The sequence below is a fragment of the Calypte anna genome, chromosome 2 (assembly GCF_003957555.1).
Source record: "Calypte anna isolate BGI_N300 chromosome 2, bCalAnn1_v1.p, whole genome shotgun sequence".
NCBI lineage: Eukaryota > Metazoa > Chordata > Aves > Apodiformes > Trochilidae > Calypte > Calypte anna.
Window position 1 is genome coordinate 87,501,540 of NC_044245.1, and position 20,448 is coordinate 87,521,987.

Genomic DNA, 20,448 nt, shown 5'->3' on the forward strand with positions numbered 1-20,448 from the left:
TGCTAAGTAACTTAGAGGTCATCTAGGTATGTTTGTAATGTGAATAATTGGCCACATTCCTACCCTCACATACCTTTACAAAATCAGAAAAAAAAAAAAAAATCCTCTCCCTACCAGGCCTAGTGGAAAGCTAGAACATGTCTGAATAAAATATTCACTATGACTCTTTTATTTGACAAAAATTCCCAGACCATGACTTCCTTTCGTAGTTCAAATGTCAAGAATCCCTTCCACTGTGGTCAGGGTGGCATGCAGGAACACAGGGAGACCCTAAACAGAAGTCTTTAATGATGACAAGCTTGGTTAACTCAATGACCCACAGCATCTTTTGTCTCCCTTTCTCCCCATGTTGGCTCCTGCTGATTCAGATGGGGGAAGACAACTAGCAGAGCAGTTGCTCATGCATAGTCTAGGGAAAATGCTTTCTTCACCCTTGTGCATAGAGTGCAAAAGGCCCTTCAATTTCCTCTGCACTGTTTTTTTGTTTTTTGTCTTTTTTCTCTGATTGACTAGCTTTATATTGATTGAAAAGTCATTTCCTATGCCTAGTCTTCTGAAAAACAAAATAAATGTTTTCTGTGACCCTAACTCTTAGATTTTTCTTTCCACAGAGATAAATAAAAAGTTTCCTGTCAATTACATTGACAGAAAAATTATATTGTTGTTTTGTAGCACTTTTTTCTCCCTATGTGTCAAAAGAGAGCAAATGCATTAAAAGCCTAAAAGCTGAAATAAAGATGAGGTGTAAAGTGCTATTGATCCCTTTACGAAAAGAAGCTAAGACAGATTCCACTCTGCTGTCAGGTTACATTTTCAGTAAGTTACCCAGATGCAAGATTTGAAACTTCTACAAAGGAGTCTTTAAAGTGCTGTTGAAAGTATCAACAAGATTTGACCAAGCAGTAAAAACAACCATTAAAAAATGTCAGTCGTGCAGCTGAGGTATTATCAGGCTGCACTGTCCCAATGTTTAATGTAGTTCAATGTCTGAATGTCTGAGATGCTTATATAAAGATTCAGAACTTTAAAAACATCACTTATTACACTCACTGTGTGTACACTCTACAGGTATATATTTGTACGTATATGTATGTAACTCCATGTCCAGAATCTACAAGGACTTACAAGATGTAGTTTTCATCAGATCGAGTAGAAGAAAGATCCACTTTTCAGTTATGTAACTCAGTATTCATCCAAGGAATAATCTGAATATTTCGGCGATTGTTACAAACTATATGAATAAGAGAACTATTACTCTAAGTCACTAGAGTAGATTTTCTTCCAATTACTCTACCTTCTTGTTCCTGGCTGACCAAAGGCAGTGCTGTTGTTAGGTAGCTCTTGGACCAAGCTTGGACTTGGGAGCTCTTTTGTATTTGTAACATAGCTGAACAAGATGTGCCCAGTCCAGCCTAAGGTTTTGGAGATCCAGCTGCAACAGAAGCAGACACAAGCAGCCTGGACAAGAGCTTCATAGGGTTGACCAAAGAATACTCTTTCCATGTTTAGTGTTGCTTTTAATGGTTATCAGGAGCAGAACCAATATGGTGTCAATGTTCTAAAGGGGTAAAAATAGCCCAAATACTTACAGGAGAGAGGGTCTGACACCATACCTTGGAAGAAGTATTAGAACAGCTGATGTGCAATGTCATTCCTAAATTTTTCAAGGATAGAAATTTAATTTACTCTAATAAGATGACTTCAAGTAAACAGTTGGATTCAGGATGTAAAATCCACACTCTCTGCATTTTAAGCTCTAATTCTGACTCATTTCTAGGTAAATTTAAAAGGAAAAAAAGTACCTTTTACCAGATGGAAAATACTAGGTGAGCTCCTGTATTTTGTTTCTCCATTTAACATCAGTGAAAACAAATCTAGTTCATGTATTTTTAGAGAGTTCCATGATGCAAACTGAAGCATTGTAGGTTTAAATTATTAGAGATTTACTCATTATGAATTAATAAATCATGAAAAAATCAATTTAGCTAGATCATATCTCCAATGATGTATCATTTAGTTGTCGCTTACAGCAAATCCTTTAGCCAGGTCTCGATTGTATCAGTACAGGAGACAGAGCAAGTGAATATGCTGGAGCTTGGTTTCACTTTGGGATGTGTTGGCAGCTTGCCTACATTGCTTGTAGAACTCAGGCTATTTTGCCTGGCAGCTGATAATCCTTCCAAGCATCCAACAACAAATTCCTGAGCTGTATTTTCCTGTCTGAAACCTTCTTCAGAATTGATTTGCACCATGTGGCACCATCTTCATGTACAGGATATAAAGTGAGACCAGCCTGACATACATCCTGGCAAAACAGCATATTGAATGGAGAATCACAAGACAAAAAAGAAGAAAAATCAGTTCATTAGAAAAGTTCTTACAGTTTTCAGATCTAGCAATACTCTTGCTGCCATATGCTGTTTTTCTTCATCTTCAAAACTGTCTGCATTTATAGCAATTGTTCCATTTAGCTGTAACTTTCAATAAATATTTTCCTCATACCTCTCATTGATGGCGGATTGATGTCTCTCACAGGGATAGAAACCTGTGAATTCATCCATTTTAACATGCTGAAAGGAACCCATAGATAGCCTACTGAAGGACAGCTGTGGGTGAAAGACAACTTCACTTCTCTTAGGCTCATTATGATTAAATATGTTAAGAATATGTTGCACTATTGATGAGTAACATACTGACAACTGATATGGAAAACACTGTAAAGCAGTGGTGCAAACTTCAGCATGCATTAACATTCATGTTATGTGCCACAGGACACTACTGCAGGAGATTCATTAATGACTAAAAGTTGTGTATATGTGTCTTTACTTCTTAGAGTTAGTAGGAACATGTCATGTCATGACACCAACACATCTCCACTGTGCTTCACATATATGCCCTTGTAAAGAATAATCTGAGCAGCACATACAAGCAAATGGTATTTTCACAGTGCCCTTTATCTAGGAAGAGATTAAGTTCCATTCATATATAAAGGAAAGAAGGCAGTTAATCTGAAAAGAACCTGGAAATCATGGGAAACAGGTCACATAGTGAATTTTCAAATTTGACTACTTTACTGTGCAGTTATTTACCTTACAAGGGAGTGTAGTTTCTTATAGAAACTGTAATACGAGCGTCTTTGTTGGGTATCTCATTTCATGCTCTTGACTTTTCCTTCAGACTTTTAGTTTTAATTCTTACATTATGAATTTTTTGAGAATTTTATCCCAGCAGTTCCCTTTCATTTTGGAACTTGCCCCTTTTACTATACCTGTGATTTCTTCCACAGATTCTTGCATTGAAACTCTACCCTTTAAAAGTATTAACACTAGCAGCCTAAGAAGAACACACGTAGCGTAATAGCTCCTATTTAAAGCATATCCATAAAATATCTTACACTCCTCAGTGTCCTATAGTAATTACAATGGCATATGTCCCTTTTATTGCTATTCTTAACATAGTCTCTGTATGATATGCCTGGGAAACAGAAACATCCACTTTGTGTGCTTTTACACATGCTTATCTTGAGGCTTAAGTCTGAACCTTTTCCAAAAATTTCCTGAAAAGAGAAAACTGTGGCTTGTCCTTCAGAAAAAAGTTAAGCATAAGTATGGAGCGAAACCCCCAGTTACTCTTCTTTCTACTACCTTTACATAAATAAATCTGTAAAGGCAGGCATAACTGTTTGGCTTATGTTTACTCTGTAAATATCGTAGATCATATATTTTATTAAATATGCTTTGTCTAGGCAGCAAGAAGATTACTTCCTATCTCTGGTTGTAGTGCCCTGTTGAACCTCTGAAAGGAGAGGCAGAATGCTTCTTCATCAGGAAAACTCAATGGACCCATGGGGAGGGAGTTTTCTGGGTGGAGGAGGCAAGGTGGAGAGAGAAAAATCTGGTATAGGGTCTGCCATGCTGTGGGAGCTAGAAGACTGGAAAGAACAGGTCAGGGAGAAGCAGGCAGCAGAGCTGAATCTGGGAAAGCACTACAGATGTTGTGGAGTTGGTTGAATCCAGGAAAGGGCTGAGGTTGGTTTACAGAAGCTAGAGTGGAGTAGGGAGCCATCCACTATGTGAGCAGACTGCAGACAGCATAAGTTTATTATAATAAAAGGTAGCTGGAGAGAAACAGGACCTTGTTTGTTTTTTCTGATACACTTAATTCAAAGACAAAGTCATAGCATTTCCAGTTCCAGACTCTGGATGCCTTCATAACCACCACGTTCAAATACTGAATAGGAATGTACAGAAGTTTGCTTTTTAGTATTTAAAATTTTCTGCTTGCCAGGCTTTACATTTTACCTGTCAAGGAAGATATACAACAGCATGTTATGTTATTTAGATGGTCCATCACACCCAACAACTGAAGTACTTTGCCTTGTAGGTTGCAATTTGTTGAAACAAAATAGTAGCAGAATGTTTCCTTGTCTCTAAGGTAGAATATATATAGTGAAAAATAACTCCAGCATAATCTAAGTAATTATTAAAAGTATTTTAACCAGTTGAAGTAGAGGGAAATATTCATTGACTCAAGAACAAACAAAAACTATTTAAAAGCTTTCTTCCTTCCTTCCAAACTCCTTACCCCTTTTTATGCAAGCTTTTCCTGAAACCTTGATTCTCTGTTCGTACTGGAGGCAAAAATGGCAAGGAAGTGGATGTGGAAGGCAATCACCATGGATTACAAACTATATTATTCTTCCACTAATAATGAACATATTCAATGTTGTTAAAAATTATGTGTGAGAAAGATCACCTGTTTGCTGAATCTGTTCTTTGTTTGTGACTTGCACGTCCTTAAAAGAGGAAGTCACTAGGTAAGATGGCATTTGATGAGAGGGATTGATTCTGTTTATTCTTGGAGCAACGTATATTTCCAAAAAAGAGGAAAATCCTGAAAAACTCATGAGAATATTAGTGTGTGCAGCTCAAGACCAAAATATCTCAGAGGATAAAGGAGCAAGCACAATTTGAAGAGTGACAGAAAAAAAAAGAAGTTCCTAGGGAATGAAGGAATTATGCAGAATTTGCCACAGCTGAGAAAGCCACTGTGTTGAATGAAAGCTGACCTGGAAGCAAGAACCTTCTGTGCAAGGACACAAGGAGCAGAGCAAGATTTCTTTGCATACATTTTGCTTTCTGCTGAGTATTCTCTGGTTTTAACAGGGAACTGCTGTCATTCTTCTTCATATAAAAGATTGCTTTCAGACTTGGAAAGCTTTTTTGGTCTTCTTAAGGGAAGAGTCATTTCATTTGACTGGAAACTCAGTAAGTGAGGCACTTGTTCTTACACTGGCTTCAGGCAGTCAGCAGTTTTGGTGAACCACTTCTTGGATGAAGGAAACTGAATAGAGTCAGACAAAAGGTACAAGAAAAATTAAAAGATGAGAGAGATCAACTTTCTGAAAAACACTGATCACATGGAGAAAAAATAAAGCATTCTCCTTAAGACTTTTCCAGTGGTAAAAAAAGGGTAAGGGAGTGTAGAAAGAGACTGCAGGACAGTGTAAAAGGAAACCAACTGACCAAAGGAGACCTCCATTTTTTAGATCTAAAAGAATGTTGGTTTTTATCAGCATCTTCGGTGGAAAACCAAAACCAAAACCAAACACAAACAAAAAACAGAAGAAACCCCAACCAAACAAAACCCCAAACTATTTGCTATGTTTTAAAACTCATAGCAAGTTAGAAGATAAACAAAGATGGAACTGAAGGCAGGTGAAGCTTTTGTCATATTAAGGCATCCTTATTCAGAGAAATGTGTCAAAGTTTTCACTCTAACACCCAGCATTTGTTTGTTCACACTGACCTAATTTTCAGGAGGCCTTAAGTTTTCATGTGTATAAGCAATTTATCATTAATATCTACACTGGAGTTTGTCATGCATGTACAGCACACAGCTGTCAAGGCAAAAAAGTGGCTCATGGAAAAGATGTATCATTAAACTATTAAAGCCTCCTTGCTTATACTTTCCTGTAAATCAGAACCAAATTATTTAAATACTAATCTGTGCTAATGCTTTTATGTGTAAAATAAGTAGGCAGGTTTTTATTCCATTTTAGACAGCCAATCCTTCTTTCTTGTTCATATTTACATTTTTCCTTTGCATTAAGTACATATAGTTTAACACATTTAAATGGTGATTCTTCAGCTGGGGAATCAAATGCTACATCAAAGCAGATACAATATTTTCATCATGTACTTAATGACAACATTTTGCAAGTGCATTAGAAGTAATAATTGCTCATCAAACAAAATAAAATTAAACTTGGAAAAAATGTAGAGCAGCTTTAATAAAGTATTTGAGCTGGAAGGAAAAATATTTAAATTTGTAATCAACGCATGCAAACAAATCACTCACCAAATTTCCTAATATTATAGTGCTAAGTAAGCTAATTATCCATATTAAATATTATTAATATAGCATTTTTTCCTTTGAAGTTAACACATTAGTATTAATATAACTATCAGACATGAGAAATATGAAAAACACAGACAACAAAAACATATGCACAATATGAAGTTTTTATTCTTTCAGATATTTGAACATTGTGCTGAAGACTATCAGGGCATATCAGGATGCTGCTGTTTACAAAAACCATTAGAACAGGACAGAGAGCAGTCTGAATTCTACTGCAACACACTGTAAAAATTTCAAAGCTTTAAATTCTGGAGTAAACACATAAGAAACGATTCTTTTTTCATTTTAGAGCCAAAATACCCACATTCACTGGGTCTGCACTGATCTAAAACAGAGGAGAGACATGGAGGGCTTTTTTTTGTAAGCAAATATATTGACATATTACACACATAAGTGAAAAATGAATCAAACTAAATTCACATCAAGAGTGAAAAGAATAGATTTTGACAATTGCTCATTATAAAAGTTACAGCTGGAATCCATTCAAAAATTAAAAATATGTAGTTGAAATAATCAATCTATCTTAACTTTGCTAATGCAACAGAAGAATAAAAATATGGCTCAACTGGATTTGTCTTAGAAAAAAATGTCTACTCAGAGAAAAATAAGCATTATGATGACTAACCACAGTTCTGTGAAGTATGTCACTAAAAGTTAACTTTGATTAATTACTTTAATTAATCTTGTTTCTTCAAATCCAAAATGCAACACAAAATTGCATATGTAACATACAAATTTTATGGGAAACATGAAGCATTCACATTCTCCTGTCTGTTCTTGTGGGACAGAGAGGAACTGGAGAGTAGCGTGCCATCTGAAGAAGTTCACACAGGTCATTTTCTCTTCAAAACAGCCAAAGAATGTATAATTTTTTTTATTATTTTTTGGGTTTTTTTTTGCATTATTACCTTATGATTCATTCAGATAATCAGTATAGGTGTTCATCAGCCCAGCTGTAGCTGTATGAAAAATAAATGTGGTCTTCACTATTGTTATTCCACTAAAAGACATCTACTAGTGCAAGTTCTACACATTCCACCTTGGTTTGTTGAGGTTTCACCTCTGGAGATATTTCTCTCTGCCACTTTTGTTACAGAGTTTAGAAAACTTCATCAGGTCAAATATTTAAACTTTATCTGGTTTAACAGAGTGGACTCAACCAGACCTCCTGAACAAACTGAGGGCTGCTGTTACAGGACAGAAAATAACTATTTGTGGAAAAGGCATGAGATTTTAATCAATGGGAAAGAATGGTTCAACAGGTCTGGTAAACTATATAACCTGCAACTTCACATTGACACCTTATTTAGTAACCACTTTACTGACTACACTTCCAAATCAGGTAAACCTGGCATATTTTTTTCTCTGTTTTTTAAAGTAAACTGTCTGGAGGAAGGAAGACAGGGCTAACAAAGAAAAGGAACTGAACCTGTCTGTCTTTTTCTCCTGTGAACTTTTCACATGGGCCAGTGTCTTGTGACCATCTATCTTTTATTATTATAATGACAATTCTGCCCTTGTTTAAATCTCCACCTCTTCTTACAAGAGCTTAAAAAAATAGACAAAATACAATAGTTCTTTCTGTTTTCTGGTGAGGATGAGTAAAATGCAGAGGTTTCAGATGTGTTCTAAGAACATTTGTTAGTAAAAAGGGAGTGAACGGACTTCGAATGAAAAAAAGAAGAAATAAAGTTTATAAACCTAAGGTCCAAAATTACGTATACAAACTGTTTCACATAGAAAGAGGAATGACCTGAGTCTAAAAAAGTATAACAAAAAAAGAAGTAAAAGAAAAAAACCTCAAGAGTGCTAAAGTCTGCTTAGGATCTTGTAAAAGAAATTGCCCTTTGGACCTCCTCCAGTTTACCCATATTCCCATCTAAAATTGAACAGTTGCCCTTGACCACATATACTTGTTCCTGAGGATATTATGGATGTTTTGTGAAAGTGTTTCAGCTTAAGCATGAAAAAAAAATGCTGTGTAAATAAAAAATACTGTGATAAACATCTAAGCATTTCTGATTTGAATTTTCTCACAGCCTTTTATTCTGCCAAAAGGCTTGATTTTCCACCTTAAGTTTCTATTTTATTTGGTGAGAAAAATTATTAAAAATGTTCACTTAGTGGACTTCCCATTGGACAGTAAAGCTGTCTTTCAATATGAAATACATTCAAGGCAAGACAAGATGGAATACATCCTGCTAAAGTTAAAATAAATTGATGTTAAAGTATATCAAATGTTTGTTAAAAGACATCTTTTCTTTTAATGCATTAATCTGCAGCATCAGTTTTTGAAACCTGTATGTATCTGCCAAAGTCAGGTGAGCAACATCACTTTCATACTAAGGATACTCACTGCTTTTTAAAATAACAGTAAATATTTGCCCAGTTAAGTTAATAATTTTCAGCTTTTATATAATTATATTATGCTTTAATTACCAATTAAATTCAAATATTAATACCATTAAATATTAAATTAATAAAATTAAAATTAATGTTAAATTTAATACTAATACTTTATTTTCATATAAATCTGTGATTAATTTACACAAATGTGATCAATAAATATGAGGTGTTTTTCTACCTGTGACTTCACTATACTTTCTGTAAGAATTTAACTGGGTAAAAGAGAGATAATCTTTTTTGTAATAGTTTTGTTACTTTCACTATTCAAACATTTTTCTGCCAAACAGTTAAGCATAGTTGTGTTGAAAATTAAGCATATAAATTAAATAAAAAATATATTTGCAGTGAAAGTTCATTTTGTTGGGTTCCTTTATTGACTAGCTGACACTGTTCAGAACAGACTGTATATCTATAGATGAAACATATAGGGAATTCTGACTCATTATCATTCAAGGATTTGGAAATAAACCTTAACCCTATCTCTTCAAAATCTAAGTCTTTAACTGAACTTCTGTGAAGATTTCAGACTGCTGGTAGAGTATAATGTATCTTTGGATTTGGAAGCAAATAATACAAGAACTTTCACAAGAGTGTGTTTAGAGAATGTATCATATATAACTTCTTAGGTGAGAAGTGTAACCATCTCTAGGTAATACATATTCCTCCTAATAACCAGAGAGGTAATAAAATTATATTGACATTAAAAATTGCATGTACATGTTCCTGCAACCTCTACATCATCATTAAGATACAGTTACGGGTGAGGTCTAACTCCACCACTGACCTTTTATGACATTCTGCAAAGCTTACTGTCAGCACTAAAAGCTGCAAAGCACTGGAAATAAAACCCAAAACAATTCCCAAACTCAGATCAGTTTCTAACCACATGTAAGCTCAGCCATATTACTTGATAAAGTGAACCAGCATGTCTTTTGCATCTGCAATTATTCTTTATCATTACCTACATAGCCCTTCTAACATGTGAACTAACCATACACATATTTAAGAGGATGTTTCTTCCTTTTCCCTTTAGATTGATAACTTGTTGATAAAAACGGGCAGAGGCAATTTAATACTCTCAGAACTATTTTCTTACTCAGGTTGACTGAATACTCATTAGGACAGCATTCCCTTACTTTCACATAAATCACTTATGTGATGCAAATGTAAGGCAAAAATGCAGATTTATGTGATCCATTTAAGTCACACTATACTTAGTTGATTCTACCATGGTGAATGAATAAACCTTTCTCAATTGGAATAAACATGTTTGAAACATTTTCCAGTGTCTCTGCATTCAATACTTAACTTCATGAACATTGTAAAAACAGCTACGCAGACTTTAAATTCATTTATATTTAGCTGCGTGAAAAATGTAGAAAAGATTTTCAGATTTCACCTCGTTTTAAAAAGTCATTCTGAATCTGAAGAAAAATGGATTGCAAAGAACCAAATATATACAGATGCATTGAAAATATTTAAACTGAAATTTTTAATTTTAAAGTGAGCAGTTATACAAGATTCACTTTTTCTCCATAGAACTTAGAAGAATTACTTACTTATTAAGTTGTAAGAATTTGATTTGAACTTAGTTTTGATTTCTGTGGTGTTTCAATGGGCTGTGCCTGGTATGAATGGCAGCTTCAATTATGCTGATTGATTCAGGTGAGCTGGGGCTGAATTTCAGGGAAAGGGAGAAGTTAATGAAGAGTGGGGTTGGATTTATTAATATACTGATTTTCTCTCAACTACACTTTGATCACTGACTTAAACTGATGTTCTTGGAGTGAAGAAACATATGCTAAAGAAGAACTTGTCACGCAGGACATCTATAATTAAAGAAGATCTTCAATGAAAGCATTTCACAACACCTCCATTAAGCTTTGTCATACTGCAAAAAGAACATGAGCCTCTGTGTAAAGAAAAGTTAAACAATTGTCAGTTGAAAGCAGATGAGGGGTTTATTGAATACCTGTATAACTAATGCATGAAGAAGTACCCATGCAGAGCACAGCAGATACAATCACTGCTTTTAATCGCTGTGCAATTTTTATTACCAATGGAAATTCTAAACAAAAAGAGAAAGGATAGATTTTCTTTACTGGGAGCAATAGTTTTATTTCAGGAGAAATCAGTGACCTAGGTCACCAAGTTGTCACTGATCCTCATAGCAGGATCAGAACATGAAGCGACAGGTAAGATTACTGTCTTGAAGACAGCACAGATCGGGACATTCAAACCCTGCTTTTCAGGGTTATATACAGGTTAAAGTATGAATAACCATCTCCAAATTTTCTCACTGAGGAGGAATAAAATTATTTGATAAGATTATTACAAGTAAAAGCATAGCATACATTTATATAAATTTCAAAGGAATGTACAATAGCTAGGAAATAATGTACATTACTTTGATTGGTCTATATTTAGACCATTTATAGATGTGTTATTGTTGAGTCTATATTCTTATTTTTTAAATATGCTCTTAGGTCACACTGATTGCATCCTGAGTGCTAGTCCAAATATTTGGATTATAGGTATAGGAAAGTAATTCTTTGAAATTTGTGTTTAGAAATTTTGTTGTTTTCACATAATAATAATAATTTTTTCAATTTATAATATTTATTATAATTTGTAAGCGTATGTGACTAGATCTCTCAAGACATTTTAGTGAATGCAGCTATAAAATTATATCAAAATGTATGTGAGTAGGACATTAATTCTTTTAGATGTCTACAAGTTTAAAACAATTAAAAATTGTCTCATTCATTTTTATAAATACTTTTCTTGCTCCTCAAAGATAGCTTTGATTACTAATCTGCACGAAATAAGAATCATTAACTGTCCTAGATAAACACATTTTTCTAACTTTTTCACAACTGTTACATGGAATACTTAAATTTTTCAGCTTCATGGACTTTGTACTGGTAGAATATACTGCTACAAATTGTGTATCAGCTGTAAATGTTTATTTTTGTGGTTTTAAAAGATAATATTAAGACAACGAAAGATAGCCGAAACATAGAAGCTGGTATCAATGTGAAATTTATTTAATGACCAGTATAAAATAGCTCTTTTTTTTTTTTTTTTTTTTTTTTTTTTTTTTGACAACAGGGTCCACACTCTTGCAATTGTCACTGAAACCATTACCCTCAAGGGCAGCCAAAGAAGGAATCTCCTGACTCTGGCTACTGAAGATTACCACTATGAGAACTTTGCTTTTCAGAGCTTTATTGCATCCTTTCACTAATACAATAAGTTTATAAAATAACTTCTGAAATACTAGACTTGTGTGCAATTCAGAACCTGACTCTGCACATACTGTCCAGTCAGATGCTCATGAAGATATAAAGTCCTCACACATCTTTGCATGCAGATGCTGTTGAAAATTACCTTTTGAGAGCGAGAAGCTAACACTGAAAGTTTTGTCTCCTTTCTACTTGTACCTTGAAAAGTGAGGTCAGATACAGAGAACAGGTAAAGATTGGGATATATTTTTGTTCATTCATTCATCTCTCTGAACCAACACTACTGCAAAGGGAAGAAAACACACTTTCATTTGTTGCTGGTTTTAATCTTTTCTGTGGTCTTCTTTTTGGCTCTTTTTCTCTGCCTACTGATATTTTTTTTACAGGTTCTCTCATTTTCAAATATATGCCTGGTTTCCATTTGAAATCATCAAGACATAATTATCAATAGAACCCATCCATACTAGTTGTTATCTATATACTAAGTATGGCAGAAATCAAATATGGCTCATTTTTCAGGGGCTAAAGGAAAAAAAACTTTTATTTTAAAAGATGGTATCGCATATTTGAGATAAATATTGTGAACAAAATCAACCTGAAACAAAACCACAGAGATGCTAAGTATTTTAGCTTACTCAGGGAACAAGAATATGTGCATTAGAAATGTAGATTTCTCTCCAGTTTTCAAATACCATCAAAAAGAAGCCATTCAAAAGGCCAGTTGTCAAGCATAAATGGAGGCAAAGACAAAATTCTTCCAGAACATGTAGGCAGCAAAGCATGAAGGCTTTCGCTTAACATATGGGGATCTGTAAAACCAGATATTGGTGCTTCAAGATTAAAAGAGCATTCTGAATCAGTTCAGAAGTTTGCCAATTTGAGCTTAAGCCAAATGACTATCCAATGAAGAGTAACAGATGCACCTGATGACATAGTGTTCCAGTTCAAGGACATAGCAGAAATATCACTCTACTTCTCCCCAGCGACAGACAAAACTATTGATTGTGCATTTACAGCTCAAATGCTTTTTTTTTTTTTTTTTTCCTCAAATAACAACAGAATTTGAAGTGTATGAAGAGCTTTTGGGTTTGGCAGCAATTCAAGGCCAAACAAAGGACTCTGACTTTCACCACAGCCTTCAGAAGCTTTTGCAAGCTCTGCATTTGGATTTGTCCAAACTTGTTGATATCTCAAATTATTATTAAGTGTTTTCAACAGCTGGAGCAGAGAATAGCACAGTATTTTCTTTTGTTTTCTGATGGAAAAGTTTACAGGTAGTAAAATCCATCTGACAAAAGGTTAACTGATAACTTGAATCCAGTTATATCCTGTGTATCGTGCAATGAGAACCTGAATCACTGATAACTGATCTGCTAAACTCAATCACCCAAGAGTGTCAATTAATTTTTATTACCTGAAAGCATACCCCTCTACTTAGCTCTCATGAGACCCCACCTGGAGTACTGTGTCTAGGTCAGGAGTCCCCAGCACAAGAAGGACGTGGAGCTGTTAGAGTGAGTCCAGAAGAGGACCATGAAAATAGCTCCAGGGAGACCTTATAGTCTTATGGTCTTCCAGTACATGAAGGAGCCTACAGGAAAGCTGGAGACATATGTAGTGATAGGATAAGATGGAACAGTTTTAAGATGCAAGAGGGTAGATTTAGGTTAGACATTATGACAAAATTCATTAGTGTGAGAGTGGTGAGACACTGCCAAAGGTTGCCCAGGAGGGGAGTTGGTGCCTTATCCCTGGTCAAGTGGGACGTGTCCCAGCACACCTAGAATATGAAAACATTGGTACTAAAAAATTGTTTCGTCTACTCTATTTCCAGTTAAAAGTTAAGCATATACTTTAAATTTTCTTTTCCCCTTTTCTTCCCAAAGAAGTTTGACTGTTTCAGTTTGCCTTCAGAGATGAACAAACTTGCTGCTAGAGAATTATGAAGTTGAGAACTGTGTAAATGATGGTACTTCAAAAGGCAGATTAAAAGACCTGCTAAATTTTTTCAGATTTCTCTTTGTACTGTACCCTTCTGTGATCTCAGTGCATCAGTATGTACTGTGACATTAACTTTGATTTTTCTTACTCTCTATAAATGTTACTATTTGTGCAAATATTTTAATGTCTGTCTTGTTCCAATTGAAATTCTTTCCTCTTCTGCACTGCACTGTTGATGAAAACCCATGAAAAAAATACTATGTACAGGAATGTTGTATGCAAAGGAATATAACAAACTGAAGAGTCCCGTAAGATTTTATGCTCTTTCACAGAAGTCAAAGAGTGAAAACTACCATTATTTGGGCTGCTGAAACTGCCTGTATTCAAAATATACCTTCTGATAAGCAACCTTCTGAACCATTTTATAGGGTTCTTATAGAATGAAAGGAAAACCTGAATTTTAAATTACTGTTAATAACTCTGATACTGCAGGTACAGAAACATCGGAAAAACAGTAGCAAATAGAAAAACAGGTCAGTTATTAAAGTTTCCTATGTAATTGAGGGTGGGTAATTTCTTTTTCTAAACTATTCACTAAAATGATAGCTGAAAAATAATGGGATTTTTTGGTTGGTTTTGGGGTGGTTTTTTTTCCTTTTTTTTGGTTAATTTCTTGTAGAATTCTACTACATCATAACTTCTCTCCTCATTACCCTTTGCAATGCTTCTCAAATTCTGTGCCAGAACAGGTTCACCCTGGCAGCCCAGGCAGGATTTATTTAGTTCATCAAAATACTAGCAAATATTAGGATGTAATGGTTCATTTGTGTTCTTCTGTGTATTTTATTATTTTCTAGTCAAATACTGTGGTAGGATTTCTTTCTTTATTATTTTCTGAATTTAGAATTTGGAAAAAGGTGGGTTTTTGTAAATGGTCTCCTAGAGATTTTTTTTTTGTTATTAAATTATTTACATGTCTTACAAAAAGAATTTACTTTGAAAAATCATTTAAAAATATTTTTAACTTTTGTACATGAAAACATTATTAGTCAATCACTATTTTTCTTGGAAATTATCTTGTTGAATCAAGGATTCAAGAATGGACCTTGATTTGGTATAAGTGGACATTCTGTTTTTTGACTTAGTAGCCTTAATGTTTAAACATAGATCACTGAAATGTTTTCAAAACTAGGGTTGTTGTTTGTTTGTTCTCATATCTCACATTTAATTTAGATTTCCTCTGTTACTTGTCTTCAGCACCAATAAGGTTCAGTTGCTAGAGTAAAGCAATTGCATTTCTGTTTCCAGTACTTCTTGAGAGAAATATATTAAGTATATTTCCTTTTGTATTAAAAAAAAAACAAGCAAAAACACTACAATGTAATGCAGAGATGTTCTCCATGACTTCCTTTCTCTTAGTCTCTCTCCTTCCATTCCCTCCATTCTCATTTATTTAATATTCCAAGGGCAAAGATAGTGATTAACCGCCAGCATCTCATCTGAGCTCCCGTTTTCATACACAGCAGGTCAAAGAAGCTGTTTTAGCTGGGCTCAGATATATGAAATTCTGGTCCCAGGTGAGGCTCTCTAGGCCACAGAAAATGAAGCCTGAGGGTGCATAGTATTTCTTAGGTGTATTTTGTGAGCCAATTATTTCCATAACCCTTTCAAACTTACTTATTTTTAATACTATTTCTCCTCATGCTAACCTCCTCCATTTCAATTCCCACCCTAAAAAATAGTAGCTTGCAAGTCTGAATTTAAAAATTCAACTAAAATATCCGCCTAATGCATATTTTCTGTTTCTAATACTGAATCGCTTTCTTAGGAATCTCAAATTGTTCCTTTTCATTTATGCATTGCTTATCTCATATTTGCAACATCTATTTCCAGAAGAAGTTCATGGGAAACCCAAAAAATAAGAGTACACCAGAATAAAATGGAGTAAAGCATGGTTCAAAAATTATTAAATACCTATTAGCTCATATGCAAAACCTCTCACAGCAGTAGTAATTCTAATAATGATAGCAATAATTTTTACTTTGTAGCCTAAGAACCCTTTCCATTAAAAAATTCCAGCTGAGCCTCTTATTGTTTCTCTCATAGTAAATCTTCTCTTTTATACCTGACTAGTTGCCTCCAAAGCAGGATTCTTCTAAGGTGAAGGACTGCTGACCCACAAGCATCTCTGGAAACACCTACTGCCATGGATATTTTGAAAACCTCAAACATAATAAATAAATTCTACCAGAGACAAAATATGCTTTAAAGTTTGGGTTATTTTCTTCCTCTGCGAAATACTAATTCAGAGATTTTTAAAAAATTAATTTATTTACAGTAAATGCCTCTGAAAAAACATACCCACAGCAATGTATCTCAAGTATGAAATGTAATGTCTAATACACCAAGCAATTTTAGGCATGCATATAAGGGGCTGAACACATGTAGACATCTTCTGTTTTATTTATTGAAATTGCTTTACCATTAACTGCATAAGTGGCTGGTCTTAACTGTTTTCTAATGCTCATTTCACTTTCCGGATGAGTATATATTTGAGTACAAAATATTGCAGCAAATCCATTATTATATTCCAGCTTCTTTACAGAGGAACAGAAAAGTGGCCTCAAGGCATTCAAATTTTAGTCACCAAGATTCATCATTACCTTCTGAAGCAGAACCTTAAAAGCAGTTCTTATTTCTCCTACATGCACTAGTACTCATGCATATAATTTACTGGTTCAAAGGTACTCAGATTTTCCACCATTACAGTTAAAATTAGGAGCTGAAAATTTATACACCATTATATGAATCTGTTATCTCTGCAGACAAATACTTCCACTTCATTCCTAGAAGCTTCTTAAGATTAAATACAAGGTCCTCAGAGATCTTCAACATGGCCTTAAATATACCTATATAGCCTATCCATGTCACTTCCTGAAGTCCTTAAAAGGCTGCAGAATATTCTGCATAAATTTAGGACAGAGAATTTCTAAAGGTACAGTGAGGCTCATGATGAAATCATGAATATGCTTTGAGGAATGACAGCATGTGTACACAAGATCCTAGGAAGATTTTAATTACCACTAGAAAGTCTTTCTTATTCTGCTTTGAAGAACCATTTGTGCTCTGCTGAAGCAATTTAATGTGACATTGATTCTGCCACCATAGAAAGGTCTAATGTGTCCTGGCACAAATTTAATTTTGGACTTAAAACTCTAGCACATGACGAAAGAAATTTCCCATAAGAGTTTTCAATTAAAATGCTTTCTTAAGTACATGTTGATTTAGTATGCTTAAATAATATATGTATTCTCCCTTTTGGGCTCTGGAGAACAAGTCTCATGAGGAGAGGCTGAAAGAATTGGCAATGTATAGTTTGGAGAAGAGGAGGCTGAGTGGAGACCATATTGCTCTCCACAACTATTGTCTACTGCTCTCTACAACCTCTACAAGGAGGTTGAATGAGGTCAGTGTTGGTCTCTTCTCTCAACTGAATCATGATAGGACCAGAGAAAATGGCCTGAAGTTGCACCAGAGGAGGTTGAGAGTAGTTAGGGGTTGGAAAAGGCTGCCCAGAGAGTTGGTGGAGTCACCATTCCTGGAGATATTTAAAAAACATGTAGATGACACACTACAGGAGATGCTCTAGTGGGCATGGTTACATAGATAAATGTATTTTATCTTATTTTATATTTTATTTTATATTGTATTTTATTTTACTTGGGAAGGCAGGGTCTTGGCTTTTGGACTCAGTGATCTTAGAGGTCTTTTCCAACCATGACGATTCTGTGATATGTGTTTTGTCTGCATTCAAGTAAATAAAGAAAAAATCCTGCATTGTTATGTGATATTCATAAACATCATCAGTGCCTGGTCATTTCATACATCTGTGCTTATGCTGAACTTTTGTCAGTCTGTGAGCGCAACACAAGAGATAATAACTCACTTTGACAATGGAATTTTTTTAACTCTAGTTGTCATTACCACTGTAGATATTTTTCTTCTGAGTTCTACAGTTTGCTGTCGGGCATGCGTCCACAGAAAAATTAATGAAGTTTAGTCAGATACAAAAGAGATGGAGAGTCTTTTTTTACAGCATCACATAGAAAACATGAAGAATGATGGTACAAATTACTCCTGGAGAGATTCAGATTGGACACAGTAGTAAACTTTCCCACAATGCAAAAAATTAGACACCAGAATAATCTCCCCAGGGAAGTGGTAGATTGCCTAATACTGGACAATTTAAGATCCAGCTGGAAAAGGTACCGGGACATCTTGTCTAGACCATGCTTTTGCCAGGAAAGGTTGGACCAGATGATCCTTAAGATCCCTTCCAAGACTGTATTCTATCATCCTAAGAACTGCTGCTTAATGCCATACCTCAGGTGGATTCCATAGTTTCCCATTAGTTATGATTGCCATTTTTCATATTTGCACAGGCAAGGGATTCTGGTTTGAGAACTAATTTTTCTGATACCTATCATGAATTCCTGTGATGCTGACAGTTCATATAATTTAAAAAAAAAAAAAAAAGCTCTGTCAATGCCCAGTAAGGATCCCATCTACACAAGGAATAAGTATAACAAATGAGATTTGTCCTTGGAAATGTACAAAGAGTGTGCAGGAGAGTGCAAGACCACCTGAAATTACTTTCCTTTGAAATGCCAGTTAGAACTGTCTAAAGTTAGAAATAAATGGAATCAGATGAGTGCTGTTACAGTCTCCAAAGTCTCATCAGTTCCTCTGTTTATATGTATCTGTTATTGACTCCTATCTTGGAGCCAATGCAGATGTAGTTGATGACTAAGAAGAGTCAGGAGTTCCAGCAAAGTTAGGTAGCTGTGATTGAGATTGATGGGCTTTAATAATCTTTTCATCTATAAAAACTACTGATAATGCTCACACTGGCTGCAGATTCCAGATAGAGGTCTACATGGCCATGAAACAAAATATATCAAAAATGTTTAGACCTTCATGAGAAACTTTATATCTCATTTGAGTTCCGTGATGATTATTTATTGCTAACAGAGCTGGCCATGATTTCCAGCTGTTCCCATTCCCATAAAGCCCCCAATATAATCAGACTTTCCAAAGCAGAAGAAACAGTGAATGGATACGGTCATAAAAGAAAATGCAATTTACCTGTAATAGTAGCTTTTAAAATTATTATAATTGCTCAGTGATCATGGTGTTGGAATTTTTTATTTCTTGAAGCTTGTTGGCAAGTGTTTGTTTATTTGTTTTTTGGTTTTGGCTGGCAGGGAGTGTAGAGTGTTGAGGTTTTTTAATTAACTTATTTCTTGGCTGAATAGATGGAGATTTGAAATAAATTTGTGACCACAGTGTGTATTTTTTCCATTTTGGGGAAAGAAGTGGAATGAGAAGTGAACAAAACATGTAGCTTCATGTTCAAAGCATTCATAACTGAATGTGAAATAACATGAGCAAATATATCTTTTGGCATCTCAGTTAATAGTTGAGATTGCACTAATATGACAATGTAATATATTGTCTTTGTACAATGTAAGTCTCTTAATGTGCAGCTTCTGGTAATTAGAATATCAACATGTAGAAACTTGAATGGATTTCATCTAGCCTAGCAGATATAAAAACAAAACAAGTTTTTAAGAATTAGTAGTAAAATTATCAACATAACATTGAATTTTCATACTATTATGATGTTATTATGATGTAAACAATGGCAGCATGCCTATCGATAAGCAACATAAATTTATCTGTCTCTGCATTGAACCATGAATTTCATATGCAGTGATTTCTTGGGAAAAATATATCTTATAGTCTGTAGGCTTTTTATATGTTATGCTTTACATATAAGAAAGAAATAAATTTTCTTATGTCATCCCATCCACTTCACAAGGGAAAGATAAAACTGTCCTAATCTGTGTTACCATATTTCCCAGTGGTATGCACTACTTGCAGTATAGAAGATAGTTTACAAGTCGTCACAGGATTAATCAAAACCCAGTTTTGGTGGGGTCACTTAAGTTTCCGCCACATATCTGCCTGACTGTCCAAATACATAAACTTAACTATCAACTGCAAGTTGAAATATTTTTGTTAAAACATTACTGAAACTTAGACACAGCTGCTAAAATGTTGGGAGGTGATTTATTTCTCTCACTTAAGTTCACCATTCCTCACCACATTTATACTGTAAACTATGCAGACTCCTCCAGTAGCAAGAAAATAAATTTATTGCTTCTGTTTTCAGTAGGGTGAGGGGTTTTTTGCAGAATATCTGCTAAGCAAGCACAGTCTACAAATTTTTTTTATTATCTATACAATAGAATATATGAATATATTAATACTTATTAATATTAATGTTAATTTCAACTATATTTTTCCAGAATTCCAGTGTTTGTTTTCTAAAATAAATCAAGCAAGAAGAGAAGGCAACTTTTATGATGGTACA